The sequence below is a fragment of the Bidens hawaiensis genome, unplaced genomic scaffold, assembly GCF_021521415.1.
Source record: "Bidens hawaiensis isolate Kalapana, Puna unplaced genomic scaffold, B.hawaiensis_p1.1 tig00000055_1, whole genome shotgun sequence".
In the NCBI taxonomy this organism is placed as follows: Eukaryota; Viridiplantae; Streptophyta; class Magnoliopsida; order Asterales; family Asteraceae; genus Bidens; species Bidens hawaiensis.
The window spans coordinates 6,455,334-6,471,832 of NW_027491016.1; positions in this window are offsets into that span (position 1 = coordinate 6,455,334).

Genomic DNA, 16,499 nt, shown 5'->3' on the forward strand with positions numbered 1-16,499 from the left:
ATAGAATTTACAGTTTTAACCCCTAAACTTGCAAGAACCTTTAAATGATAATATAAATATCTTCTAAGTTAAATAAAGTTTTCAAGTTTTACACTTTTAACCCTAAACTTAATAATCGAATTAAATAGTGTTCGGTTTTGGATTATTTACATATTTATTCGTACGTTAAGGCTCGGGAATTTATAAACAATTGAATAACAACGAACAACGAATAATGAACATTAAATGTCGAGAATCACTTTATTAATGATAAATAATAATGAATATACATCAAAACGACCCAACGGGTCGGGTTTACAAATACAAATATGAATCGAAAATTGACGAATGTTACAATAAAGGTTTTGGCTTTTGTTATAGTTGAATTGGTTATATGTTGAAATTGACTTTATGATAGTTTTATGAACGTTTGAATTATGGTTTTATTTATCATTTTGTTAAAGATGATTTTTTTAACTTGTTAAACCTGAAATCCGACCCGAATTAACCCGACCTGAACAACCCGACCTTATTTGGGTCAGTTTTGGGTAAATTTGCTTTAAGCTCAAACCCGACCTAATAACTCGAAAAACACCCCTACCATGGTCTACGGAGTGTTGCAGTCCCCAAGTACTAAATGCGTGCAATGGGGCGTTAGCATACACTTGCATTAAATGCACCTGTCGGCCACAAAAATAATTCTATGATCAATACATATACCTCCTAACAATTACAACTAAGTACTTCTACGCACGCATAAATATACATATAAAATAAAGAGGTTGTGGTCTAATCACACTACCACGGATGGTACCAGGCCATAGATGCTGCAATGACAAGTCTATAGAACCCCCTTAAAAAGTATGCTCGGGGTAACTTAAGTCATATTACAAATCAGATCTATAGTTAAGAAAAATTTAGAGATTAAACAAACCATTAGCATTTTGAAAATAAAACACTATTAGCAATTTAGCCATCAATAGTCTTGATCCACGGGCTTGAATCTCTTCCTAGGTTTTTAGACATTATGATTCTTTAGCCTAACTCCACAGGTCTCCACCCACATACACAAATTAACGTATAAACTATATTGGTTATATATGACGCCAATACTATTTGATATACGATACACAATGGCATGCGGAAAATGTGATGTGATATTTTAGTTAAACAAGCTATAAGCAAAATAAGTCCGAAATGATAGAAAATGATGTGTGAATAAGTGATTTTTTTTATATCTGAATTATATTCAGATGACTATACGTTTATATTTTATACTAAACATTGATATGATGTTATTATTATTATTGTTGTTGTTGTTATTATTATTATTAATATTATTATTATAATAATTATTATTTATTTTTACAAAGGGGGGCAAGGCTAGAAACCAAACAACCACCTGAATATTACGCCATAAAATAGCTAATAAGCCCGGCCTGATACCATGTATGTTGGGTTCTATACATATTTGATCTATGAATAATTATGATCCAACCTAATACCTATATTCTTTTCGGACCATAAATGGCCCAAATAGTAAATTCACAGCATACTTGTTTTGGTCAAAAATTAACAACAATGATTTCGTAACCAAATTAGTAATCCGGACTTGGTGCTTGTATGAAATGAACGTAAAAGTGCTTGAACACGGAGATTTGTTGCGAGGAAAAAACTCGTTATCCTTAGGATAACAAGTAAAAAACCCCGGGTGGTGAAAACTATCACCACCAGTTTATTAATAACAAAAAGTGGTTACAATGGTGGAGCTAGAACTTGATCGTGATTACAGAGAATGCGAGTACTAGTAAGTCTCGTGTGTCTAGTGTGTGTGTTGATCGGAGTTTTATCGCTCTATTTATAACAAAAGGAGTCTAACAAACTTCCTATAATTATGAAAATGATTGACTAAGTATTAATTATCCATTAATCCCCCATTAAGCGCGTTTCCTTTTCTGCCACGTTTTATTTAAGGTAGTTGTTTCATTTCCGCGTTTCCTTTTTTGCCACACGCTAATAACTGCAGGTCCGAGTCTCCGAGAGATCATGGCAACGTCCTTTGACATGTTACCTCGGAGGATGCCATATCTTGAAGTTATCCTGAATATACTGCTGGCTGAGGATACCGAAAATCCGGGCCCTAACAATTGTCCCCAAAATTAACGGCTGTAAGAGGTGGTTTACAGCTGTTGATTTTTTGAATCTTGAATTCTTCACCCGATCATTATCCAAGTAAATCTCTTTCTCTCTTTGTTCTTCTTCTTCAATCACCACGGGTAAAAAACTCAAGCTTTCCGTCATCAAGTTCAGGTTTAGGAAGCTAAGGCTGCTAGGTTGGAGACTCCTGTTTGGGATGTGGTAGCTTGAGAGAAGATCGTGGAGGAGCTGAGCGAAGAGAATGTGGAAGAGTCTTCCTGTTTGTTGAGAACGAAGCCTGGGCATTGTTCTTAATTTCCTGCAATTTCCGTTAGTAATGACATAATCTTTTGGCTTCTACATTGTGTTTTAATTGTATGATATTTTAGATAACTCATGTTGATACGTTTTATTCATAATGTGTCCGAGAAATATTTTTGAGACTTAAGTTTTTGAAACAGAACATCTTAAGGATAATGTACCCAGAAAACATATTTCTTAAACTTATTATATTTTAGAATAAAATATTTTAAGGATTATATCTCCAAAAAATATATCTTTAAGACTTATCATAAAACATCGTAAGGATAATATATCCTTATGCCTTGTGTGAGTTATTACATTCAAACCAAAAGATCATACCTTGAAATTTAAATTGAGTGATAGAACTAAGTGTAAAGAGTACCTTCATGGAGATCATTTATAAGTCTAGTTAGCTTACATATGATGTCCCCAATTGTTGAGCTTTTTGAAGTATCATGTTTCTGGAATTTTGCTAAGTCAAAAGCAACTTTGTAATATATCTACATTTAGCGATTTGCCCGATCTTCGATCTATCAAAACAAAGTTAGATAATCCTGGCGATAAAGCCCATTTACTAGCGACAAGGCCTTTGTACTGGCGATAAAGCCTTTTCACCGGCGACTAGGCCTTGACTTAGGAGACATGAAGATGTCTAAGCTTGAGATAATACTGGGAAAAGTCCCAAACGTACGGGCATGTAAATGCCAAAACTTGAGATAACATGAAAATGTTATAAACCTTAGAAACATGAAAATGTTATAAACCGTATGTGTGACACGTCTGCTACTTATCTTAAGGATTCGGTATATAGCCAACAACAAACGGATTATCAGTTGGTCTGGTCCGCCTGCCTCGAACTATATCCGAATCATCGTGCGCTCCAGGCGTTCGTTGGAAAGGTGAAAACCTTCAAACCTTAGAAGATATCCAAGATATCTTATTCGTGCGCTCCAGGCGTTCGTTGGAAAGGTGAAAACCTTTAAACCTTAGAAGATATCCAAGATATCTTATTCGTGTGTGAGGTGATCAGCCTCTGACTGTTGTGAAGATAACATATCCTTGGGATAACTACAAAACACTAAGCTCTTAATGAGGGGTGGGTGTTAGCCTGGCTAACACCCCTCCGATGCTTAAGTCAGTAAACTTGATAAAGAGATAATAAAGTTTAAATACGAAACAATGTAAAAGTAGATAAGGGAACATACCTTTATCTTAAGATGTTGAGGATATGAACATACCAGTTAAGGATACTAACAAAAATATGCCTTGAGATAGATAGCATTCCAAGCTCTTGGTATAGGGACTCCCTCCATAGTGATTAACTTGTAGGCCCTTTGCCTGCTTCTGAATCGATAAAGTAAGGACCTTCCCACTTTGGAGCTAACTTCCCGTCTGCTGGGTTAGTGGTATTCTGGAATGCCTCTCTTAACACCATGTCCCCTACATGGAATCTTCGGATTCGAATGTTCTTGTCGTAGGACTTGGCTATTCTTTGTTGATATGTTGTCATTCTGATCTTAGCTAGATCTCTGAGCTCATCAATAGTGTCTAATTCTTCAATAAGGCTTTGGTCTAGAGAACTTCTGTGGAGAGTCCGAATTCCTGTTGGTAGACTCGTGCTTCGGGATAACCAAACTTACATGAGCCTTCTTGTCATCCTCTAGCCGAATGTATCTTAATGCCCTGTTTCTGACTTCATCAAGATTCCTACATAGAGTCATGACAAGATCATCATAGAATGATAAATCCTTCTTTAACCCCATCTTGAGAGCTTCAACAGCAGCCGCCATATCAAGGTTGGGGATATCCAAAGCTTCCCTGCTAAATCTAGTTATGTAATCCCTTAGGGATTCATTATTATGTTGAATAATTCTATATAAATCACCTATCATTTTCTCAAAAGATCTACTACAAGAAAATTGATTATTGAATAATTAATCAAATGAGCAAATGAAGTAATAGAGTTGGAAGGAATACTCAATAGCCATTTGAGAGCCGGTCCCGTCAGTGTTGAACCGAACCCCTTGCACAGGCAAGCTTCTTTGATGTCAATAAGGATGGGGTTGATCTCCATCCTTTCTCTATACTGAGCTACATGTTCCTCAGGATCCATAGTGCCATTGTATAGCTTCATGCTGGGCGTCCGGAACTTCTTGGGGATCTCCACGTCGCATATAGGCCATGTGAACCTGGATAATCTGTGACTACCTACCGGAACTTCAGCTATCGGACGGATTATCCCAGGGATATTGGAAATCATATCCTTCATTTTCTGCAATTCCCTGGCAATCTCAAGGGGTATTCCCTTATCCTGCACAGATCCACGGTTAGTGTATAAATTAGCATTAAGTAAACTGTTACCGAGATCGTAGTTAGGTCTTTGTTATCCTGAGGCTTGATGACTAGTTCCTCCATTGAGGGTATCCTCAGGATAAGGTGACGTCTGCATAGGGATGTCATTTCCAACATGTACTTAGGAGGACACCATTGGAGATCCTGATGAGAACATGCCGGCTGGCATGGTTGTCCGAGGCTGTATGTTGACGTAGTCCGGCCTCGTCGGTCTGGGTAACTCCGAGGATACCGGAAGACAGATTCCCCAATATCCTGACTGCTGCTGAGGCGGGATCCTTGTTGGCTGTGTCCCCAATGATCCAGGATTCTGCAGGATTGATGATCCTGGAGAATTAAAATCAAGAACGCTGGGAATGATTGAGGTGGTATCCTGCCTTGGCTTTTTCTTGATCCCTTCAATCTCCTTAAATAGCCTTAAGTTGGTCTTCTCTTGTTGCTTCATGTGAGTTTTGACCTATTTCATCAAAGCAAAAATATCATTGTTAGATATAACCAGATCTACCCGTCTAGATGTTCCTGGGTACGGTGGAAGTTCCCCTCTGGGTTGAGTGTTCTTCTTCGGTACCGGTGAAGGTCTAGGATTGACACTTGAAGCAGCGATGACCACCGGAGCAAAAACAGAACTGGTTTTTGGTTGTGAGGTCATGATAAAGGGAATGAAAGTGACTGAGAATGAAATGAATAGTTTTTGAAGGATTGAAGCACCGTTAGCCCCACGGTGGGCGCCAAATTGTTTTGGTCAAAAATTAACCAAATTAGTAATCCGGACATGGTGCTTGTACGAAATGAACGTAAAAGTTCTTGAACACGGAGATTTGTTGCGAGGAAAAAACTCGTTATCCTTAGGATAACAAGCAAAAAACCCCGGGCGGTAAAAACTATCACCACCAGTTTATTAATAACAAAAGGTGGTTACAATGGTGGAGCTAGAACTCGATCGTGATTACAGAGAATGCGAGTACTACTAAGTCTCGTGTGTCTAGTGTGTGTGTTGATCGGAGTTTAATCGCTCTATTTATAACAAAAAGAGTCTAACAAACTTCTTATAATTATGGAAATGATTGACTAAGTATTAATTAGCCGTTAATCCCCCATTAAGCGCATTTCCTTTTCTGCCACGTTTTATTAAGGTAGCTGTTTCATTTCCGCGTTTCCTTTTTGGCCACTCGCTAATAACTACAGGTCCGAGTCTCCGGGAGATCATGGCCACGTCCTTTGACCTGTTACCTCGGAGGATGCAATATCTTAAAGTTATCCTGAACATACTGCTGACTGAGGATACCGAAAATCCGGGCCCTAACAATACTCATTCTCAAAATGGCCCTAAAAGCTGCCCATTTGAGATAATACAACTCTCTGAACTTGTTACGAAAATACCAATAAAAAAATATTGCTTAAATGATACAAGACCATGGCTTGATTGTTGGGCAACTACTATTCCAATGTGTAAAAACTTTTCAAGAGTTTTGCCACTGCAAAGAAAAATGAAGGTTTAATCACTGACGTCTCTAGTATTGATGATGTGCGGATTTTGAATTTGGAATTGTATATAGTACTGTCACACCCCGTTTCAGGGTCTAGGAGTGTGACCATCAGTTGGTACCTGTTTTGTAAATTTATCAGAGTAGCGGGTTCATTTTAGCGTAAGTCTTTAAATATTAAAATATTAATTTACATTCTCAAAACTACTCGGGAATTAAACACCCGAGTTTCAGTTTTACAAAACAGTGATATTACTATTACAAGAATTTTATAATACTCAAAAATGAGCCATCTCGAGCGATCTTCTATGACTCCAATCCTTGTATATCATCTATTATCATCTAGTTACCTACAAGGGTGGAAAAAAACACGTCAGCTATATGCTGGTGAAACGTTGACTCGATAAAACATTTATAACAGTCGTTAAATACAAACTTAGTTTTCTGTTCACAATCTCAGCAGGAATGCCTGTCCATTCCCGGGATTTGTACCACTACCCTACACACATAATTCAAAGGTTCCCCGAGTACATAGCCCCTGTTCGGAGACAACCTTCCCCTAGGCTATGTAACCCTGTTGGAGAACCGGTTATGACTGACTTGGTTTTGTATGCCAATTATCAGTTATGTTTGGATCCAGACACATGTGTATTCGGTCTGAGTTGCTTTTTATTATCTATTTTGTATTATAACGATTTTAGAGATTATATTTCATGCAAACATTTATCAGACTCTTTGTAATAAACTACCAGTCTATCACAAGAGTAAAATCAGTTCAGACAGTAAAAGGTTAACGTGTTCACCTTATATTATCAGTAGGAAATATCAATCTCCTTGGCTTCAGTATGCTATTAACCAATATATCATAATAGGTTTGCATAAGTACCTAGTTGGTATTATTCAGCAGACTTTAAGTCTGTTACAGTTTCAGCAGACTTGATGTCTGATTCAGTTCAGCAGACTCGAGGTCTGATCAGCAGACTCTTTAGTCTAACCTAACCTTAGCGTAGCTATAGTCGTTTTATAAAAATACTTTGGATTTACATATGACGTTTGGAATAGCACGCCTTGGCCTAATAAAGGATATCACGTTGGCAAACTTCTCCAGGTAAGCAAACGGGTCCCGCGGTTGATTCGGATTTGTACGAATTGCTTTCCTTAGGAAAGAAGAGTCTACTAATGATACCCCCCTTTCACTTACTACATGCCCGTCAAAATAATAGTTTTGATAACATTACTTCACGTGGAAGCAACGTCTTTGCTTTATAAAACATTAATTGGAAAATAATTACAGTTTAACGACTATACCCTTTACTAACCTATATCTTATGTATTTAAAATAACTAGTAAAGTAACTTAACCTTAATCCTACCTTAATCGGCCCGACGGAACTTAAGAACTTAAGAAATCAGCAGTAATTTAGCTTGTACTTCGTTACAAGATCAGCAGCTCGTTAAACAGCGTAACGACACTTCGTTTCTTCACGAAAACAGCCCTCGACACCCTAGAACACCCTTGGCACGATTACCTAGGTTATGTGTGTGAAATGAAGGTGAAAATGAGATGAAATGGCTTGAACCCGTAGCTGCCCTTTTATAGGCGAGTTTTTGCAGACCATCTCGTAGCGCGATAGCCTTTTCCCCAAGGTCGTCGCGTAGCGCGACGCCGCAATTAAACAGAAGCTGCCACGTGTTGACACGTAGTTGGCCACGTGTCCCGGGTTACTTAACCTGGTCATCGCGTAGCGCGATGGACCAGTTAGGTTTGGTCGTCGCATAGCGCGGCGCCCCTCTTTTTCTTGAACTGTATGATTCTCTGTCGCGTAGTGCGACGAAGTTAGTCTGGAGACCATCGCGTAGTGCGATGGGTCTAAAAACCCAAATTTTTCATTTTCAGTCCTTTAACTTTCAGAATTGGTATTTTTAGCCCAAAATTAGATGGGGTATTTTCACGGTGTTACATCCTCCCCACCTTTAGAAAAATCTCGTTCTCGAGATTTATGCAAACAGATGTGGATATTTTCGCTTCATTTCGGACTCAAGTTCCCAAGTGAATTCCGAACCTCTTCGAGAATTCCATCTTACTTTTACCAATTTTAACCTTTTGCGCTTTAAAAATTTGGTTTGACTATCCTCAATCTGTATCGGCTCTTCTACAAACTTGAGTTTCTCATTCACTTGTACATCTTTTAGAGGCATGGCAAGTGTCTCATCAACTAAACATTTCTGTAGATTCGATACGTGAAATACGTCATGGATTCTTTGCATTTCTTCGGGTAACTCAAGTCGATAAGCTACAGGAACTATTCTTTCAACAACTTTGAATGGTCCAACAAAATGCGGACTTAACTTCTCTTTCTTTCCAAAATGAACCACACCTTTCCAAGGTGATACTTTGAGCAACACTTTGTCTCCTTCTTTGAATTCTAATGGTTTTCGTCTTACATCAGCATAACTCTTCTGTCTGTCACGTGCTGCTTTCAATCTTTCTCGGATTTGTATTACTTGGTCAGTTGTTCTTTGAACAATCTCGAGACCTGATAACTGATTATCACCAATTTCAGACCAACATACAGGTGTTCTACATTTCCATCCGTATAGTGCTTCATATGGAGCCATTTGTATGCTTGTGTGATAGATATTGTTATACGAAAATTCCATCAACGCTAGGTGAGTATCCCAGCTTCCACCTAGATCTATAACACAAGAGCGAAGCATATCTTCCAATGTTTGGATTATTCTCTCACTTTTTCCATCTATCTATGGGTGATAAACAGTACTCAAATTTAACCGCGTACCCATTGATTTTTGAAAACTTCTCCAGAAGTTGGAAGTGAAACGACTATCTCTATCAGATATGATTGACAACGGCACACCATGCAATGATACAATGTTTTCCACATATAGTTGCGCCAATTTGTCCATGTATATGTTTCTTGAATTGGAATGAAATGAGCTAACTTTGTCAATCAGTTAACGATAACCCAAATTGCATCATTTTGACGATTGGTTTTTGGTAGCTTCATAATAAAGTCCATGGTTATCATATACCATTTCCAAATCAGGATCTCAGGTTATGTAAACAAGCCCAACGGCTTTTGATGCTCGGCTTTAACCTTTGAACATGTCAGACACTTAGCCATATACAAGGCAATCTCTTTCTTCATTCTGATCCATCAATAATCATCCTTGAGATTATGATACATCTTATCACTACCCGGATGCATCATATACTTGGATTTGTGAGCTTTTTCTAATATTTTCTCTCGTAGATTTCCAACCATCGGTACCCAGATTCTCTTCCCTAATCTGAGTATATCTTCATCACTTTAACTAATTGATCTATTGTTCCATTTTCTTTTTCAGCCTTTATGTTATTTTCTTCTAGTGCCAACTTCTGAGCTTCCTTGATTTCAGTTAATAGATCAATTTTGAGTTCTAACCTCAAAGCTCGTACTCTTTTTGGCTTTTCGTGCTCTTTTCTACTTAAAGCATTAGCTACCACATTAGCTTCACCTTCATGGTAAACTATCTCACAATCATAATCGTTCAACGTCTCCATCCATCGCCTCTGTCTCATGTTCAATTCTTTCTGATCAAATATGTGCTTCAGACTTTTGTGATCAGTATAAACTGTAAACTTTACACCATATAAATAATGTCGCCATAATTTCAAAGCGAAAATCACAACTCCAAGTTCGAGATCATGTGTAGTATAATTCTTTTCATGAACTTTTAATTGTCGTGAGGCATATGCAATTACCTTCTTTCCTTGCATTAAAACACACCCCATACCCGTATGTGACGCATCACAATACACGAGGAAATTTTCTTGTCCCTCGGGTAAGGCTAAGACAGGTGCATTTGTTAGTTTCTGTTTACGAGTTTCAAATGCCTCTTCTTGCTTCGATCCCCCATTCAAATTTAACAGATTTGCGGGTCAATGAGGTCAATGGAACCGCTATTCGTGAGAAATTTTGTATAAATCTCCGATAGTAGCCAGCTAACCCCAGAAAACTTCTTACTTGAGTCGGAGTCTTGGGTTTCTCCTATTTGGTAATAGCTTCAATCTTTGCCGGATCTACTTGAATACCTTTCTCATTAACAATATGTCCAAGAAACTGTACTTCGGATAACCAGAATTCACATTTCGAGAATTTGGCATAAAGCTTCTCTTTCCTTAATGTTTCGAGTATGATTTTCAAATGAGCTTGGTGTTCTTCTTTTGTCCTGTATTACTGAATAGAGCGCCTACTCTGCATAGATTAGGCATACAGGCATTCCTCCCCATTTTAGTGGAAGGGCGTGCTATTTGTTTACATCCATTAGTTTGTAAGGGCTTCAATACGGACTTTGACGGGGATCAAATTCTCTTTCCTTAATGTTTCGAGTATGGTTTTCAAATGAGCTTGGTGTTCTTCTTTTGTCTTGGAATAGATAAGAATGTCATCAACAAAGACAGTAACAAACTTATCCAAGTAAGGTTTGCAGATTCGATTCATCATATCCATAAAAGCTGCCGGAGCATTAGTGAGTCTAAAAGGCATAACAGTAAACTCATAATGTCCGTATCAGGTTCTGAATGTTGTCTTGGATATGTCTTCTTCTTAAACTTTCAATTGATGATACCCGGATCTTAGATCAATCTTGGAAAAACAACTTGCACCCTGGAGTTGATCGAATAGATCATCTATCCTCGGAAGTGGATATCGATTCTTGATTGTAACTTTATTCAGCTTACGGTAATCGATACACATCCTCATCGATCCATCTTTCTTCTTGCCAAACAGTATTGGTGCTCCCCACGGTGAAGAACTTGGTCGTATAAACCCCTTCTCCAATAACTCATCTAATTGCTTCTTCAGCTCTTTCATTTCAATTTGTGCTAATCGATAAGGTGATTTAGCAATCGGAGCTGTTCTTGGAACTAAGTCGATTCTAAATTCAACTTCTCGATTTGGCGGAATTCTAGGCAACTCATCAGGAAATACATCCTTGAATTCAGTGACAATTGGGACCTCTTCTAGTTTCTTAGGCTCGGGCTCCTTGGTTACTTAAGCCATGAATGCTAAGCAACCTTTTCCCAAACAATGACTAGCTTTTATTTTTGAAATGATTCCTATTTTACCAGATTCTTTATCGCCAGCTATTCGCATCATTTTATTATTTGGAGTTAGAATTTCAATAACGTTTTTGTTACATAGTATTCGGGCTTGATTGGCGGCTAACCAGTCCATCCCTAAAATAACATCAAATCCAGCTAACTCCATTGGTAACAATTGCACTGGCATTTCATATCCGGCAAAGATAATATAACTATTTAATACCTCAGATATTCGGATTAAGTTTCCATTAGCCGTTTCTACTTCATATTGATTATACAGTTTAGCTAGAGGTTCGTTTAATAGACTACAAAACTTATAATCTATGAACTTTGATTGGCTCCTGAGTCAAATAAAACCCTAGCATAAACTTTATTAATAAGAAACGTACCAGTAATCACGTCTGGTAATTCTCCCGCCTTCTGAGTGTTAAGCATGAATGCACGGGCATTTCCCCTCTTGGCTTCATTCCTGACACCACTACCACTGGCGCCTCCAACTGTCGGTTTCCTCTTAGTGCATTCCGCACTAAAGTGCCCTTTCTCACCACAATAAAAATAGACGATTAATTTCTTCCTACAATCCTCCTCCTTGTGTCCTGGTCGTTTACAAAAGTTGCAAGTTGAATACGGATCAAACTTGCGAACATCAACTTTCGGTGTGGGCTTCAAACACCTCCCGTCATGTCGCTTACCATAGTTTTTACACATCGGTCGGTTAAATGCAGCGACCTCTCCTTCCCTTTTTCAAACTTTCTTTCTCATCAACTTCACGTTTCTTCTCAGTCACCATCTTCCTTTCCTCCTCTCGATTTCTGATCATACTATCCATCAAATATCCAGCCAGCTCAATAGCAGACTCGGTCGTTGTAGGCATGTGTGATCTCACATGATCACAGATTTCCTTTGGCAAACCATAAATATATCGAGTCACCTTTTTATATTCGGGAGTAACAAGATGTAGAACAAGCCTGCAGTACTCAAGGAATTTAGTGTTGTATTCCTTGATATTGGTGCCAATGACCTTGTGGTTCCAAAGCTTGGTTTGAATCTGATCAACCTCGTGGATAGGACAGAATCTTTGTTAGATCAGTTCTTTAAAAGTTTTCCATTCGAGATTATACAAATTACTTCTTCCTTTCACGTCTATCAACGTATTCCACCATTCCAGTGCCTCTCCTTTAAACATCTGGGACGAGTACTGGATACTTTCCTCTTCGGTACACTTACTGATAATAATTATTGACTCCATTTCCTCGAGCCAACGAAGAGTAACAATCGCGCCCTTATCCCCATAGAATTCTTTTGGTTTGTATACTTGAAAGTCCTTTAACGTACATCCCGTATTGACTTTCCTTTTCTTTGTTTGTCTTGGTTTATACTCAGTAGTAGAACTCTCGTATCCCTTATCTTTTGGTTCTTTTGTTTTATCATCGCTCGTCCTTTTTGAATCTTTTGGTTTAGAATGAAAGGATATGCTATGACTTGGTTATTTGATTGATCTTGATTTTCACCTAGCCACACTTTTTGAATTCGCGGTGTGGTCTTGAACAATTTTTATTAAAGGAGTCACGGCTTCTTTGATTAACGGAGAAACTGTTTCTTTTATCATATCACGAATTCCTCCAATGTATTCTTCAGGCAGTGAATTATTATTTTCAGGGGTCTTCGCTTTATCAGCTTGACTCCCTTGACTGACTCGGGTTTCTCGTTGTTCAGACATTCTGTAAATCATATGAATACATGAATTTAAAACACAACACGTAAACTTTTATTCATAATTTTACAAAAGATAGAAATACAACAACAGTAGTTATATAATCCTAATCTTTAGCCCATTTCTTAACCATCTTCTTCATCTTATCACATATTTTTATGATCTTATCGCCCATTATTTTCTTCTTGATCCTTTCGTTTCTTAATTCATCCATCATCGAGTTGGGTGGGTTGGGATACCCTGCCGGTGCGGATGCCGAAGGAAAAAGATAAGCGTTTTCTCTTGGATACAGGTGATGATTAGCTATATAAGTCTGCATTTCCTCATCAGGAAGGTTGGTTGTATAACATTCTTCAATCAGGCGGGCTTCTTCCCGTATCTCGTTTGCTTGTTCGGCTATGGTTGGTACAGGTCCGTGATACGGTGGAAAACTAGGATTATCAGAATAATAAACCGATCTTCGACTTGGTTCAGCTAAAGTTTGAGCACCTGGTGGGGGTGATCCAAAATGCCATAAACTCTGGTTTGAATGACACTTCATCCAACTCGAGGATTCAGTACTGGTTTCTTGTTTGACTCTACTTTGAACTTCCAGATCATATGGATAATAGTTCGAGGTACCGGTCATTGGAATACTTTCGGAAGTGTCACTGGATATTTCGATTGGCATTTCTGGACTTCCCGGAGCATAAATTGGTTGGCTTCTGTAAGCCAAGTAAGGATCGATTTGATCAACAGGGTGTAGCTGGTTTGGATTCATCGGATTCAGATCAGCCGGGTTCACGGCACCGGTTCAGTCGGATTTACCGAAACAGTTGGCAACCTAGGACCAAAGTTTGTGCTAACTCGGTCAGACGGCTCAGCATCGGGGGCAGGATTAGATCTCCTTGCGACTCGACGTTTTTGTCCGTAATAGTTAGTGTATGACATCTGCATATATAATAACTTAGGGATAGGCAGACTACCAATCATAACTTATCCCTACTTATCAGATAAATGGTTAAAGCTTAGGTACTAATTTTAATACCTAATTCGCTGAAACCGATGGCTCTGATACCAACCTGTCACACCCCGTTTCAGGGCCTAGGAGTGTGACCATCAGTTGGTACCTGCTTTGTAAATTTATCAGAGTAGCGGGTTCATTTTAGCGGAAGTCTTTAAATATTAAAATATTAATTTACATTCTCAAAACTACTCGGGAATTAAATACCCGAGTTTCAGTTTTACAAAACAGTGATAATACTATTACAAGGATGTTATAATATTCAAAAACGAGCCATCTCGAGCGATCTTCTATGACTCCAATCCTTGTATATCATCTATTATCATCTAGTTACCTGCAAGGGTGGAAAAAAACACGTCAGCTATATGCTGGTGAAACGTTGACTCGATAAAACATTTATAACAGTCGTTAAATACAAACATAGTTTTCTATTCACAATCTCAGCAGGAATGCCTGTCCATTCCCGGGATTTGTACCACTACCCTACACACATAATTCAAAGGTTCCCCGAGTACATAGCCCCTGTTCGGAGACAACCTTCCCCTAGGCTATGTAACCCTGTTGGAGAACCGGTTATGACTGACTTGGTTTTGTATGCCAATTATCAGTTATGTTTGGATCCAGACACATGTGTATTCGGTCTGAGTTGCTTTTTATTATCTATTTTGTATTATAACGATTTTAGAGATTATATCTCATGCAAACATTTATCAGACTTTTTGTAATAAACTACCAGTTTATCACAAGAGTAAAATCAGTTCAGACAGTAAAAGGTAACGTGTTCACCTTATATTATCAATAGGAAATATCAATCTCCTTGGCTTCAGTATGCTATTAACCAATAAATCATAATAGGTTTGCATAAGTACCTAGTTGGTATTATTCAGCAGACTCTTTAGTCTGACCTAACCTTAGTGTAGCTATAGTCGTTTTATAAAAATACTTTGGATTTACATATGACGTTTGGAATAGCACGCTTTGGCCTAATAAAGGATATCATGTTGGCAAACTTCTCCAGGTAAGCAAACGGGTCCCGCGGTTGATTGGGATTTATACGAATTGCTTTTCTTAGGTAAGAAAAGTCTACTAATAATACCCCCCCCTTTCACTTACTACATGCCCGTCAAAATAATAGTTTTGATAACATTACTTCACGTGGAAGCAACGTTTTTGCTTTTTAAAACATTAATTGGAAAATAATTACAGTTTAACGACTATACCCTTTACTAACCTATATCTTATGTATTTAAAATAACTAGTAAAGTAACTTAACCTTAATCCTACCTTAATCGGCCCGACGGAACTTAAGAACTTAAGAAATCAACAGCAATTTAGCTTGTACTTCGTTACAAGATCAGCAGCTCGTTAAACAGCGTAACGACACCTCGTTTCTTCACGAAAACAGCCCTCGACACCCTAGAACACCCTTGGCACGATTACCTAGGTTATGTGTGTGAAATGAAGGTGAAAATGAGATGAAATGGCTTGAACCCGTAGCTGCCCTTTTATAGGCGAGTTTTTGCAGACCATCTCGTAGCGCGATAGCCTTTTCCCCAAGGCCGTCGCGTAGCGCGACGCCGCAATTAAACAGAAGCTGCCACGTGTTGACACGTAGTTGGCCACGTGTCCCGGGTTACTTAACCTGGTCATCGCGTAGCGCGATGGACCAGTTAGGTTTGGTCGTCGCATAGCGCGGCGCCCCTCTTTTTCTTGAACTGTGTGATTCTCTGTCGCGTAGTGCGACGAAGTTAGTCTGGAGACCATCGCGTAGTGCGATGGGTCTAAAAACCCAAATTTTTCATTTTCAGTCCTTTAACTTTCAGAATTGGCATTTTTAGCCAAAATTAGATTGGGTATTTTCACGATGTTACAAATGCCATCCTCAATTATGGAAATTCAAGAATGGCTTTAAGTTTTCTAAACATATTAACATTCATAAACATGTGTGATACTTGGAGATAGGCTCTCGATGAAGAGGAAGGCTTCTCAGTCAAGTCAATTCAACACAAAATTGTTCATGATTGATGTGCTATGGAAAATTTTGTTGATGAATGAAACGACTGTTTAGACCCTGAAGATTAATATATTTAATTAGCATGCGGAACAAGAGATATTTAATTAGCGTGCGGAACAATAGAGAACACCTATTCGTAATGCTTTAAATAGAATGAATATAAAACTTGCTTCTAACCTTTGCCCCATACGTGGATCTTGTGTGAAAACAACGGATCATATTTTGGTTTCTTGTGGATTGGCGAACTTGGTTTGGGCAGATCCCCCATATTTTGCCTTCTCATTACGACGCATAACGCTTTATCACAATTGTAATTCCATATGCAAGAGAATAAAGAAAATGATAAACACAATTCTAAGGTTTGTGTGTGTCGTTGCATTTGGAAAAATCAAAATTTTCAACAACAAAGTT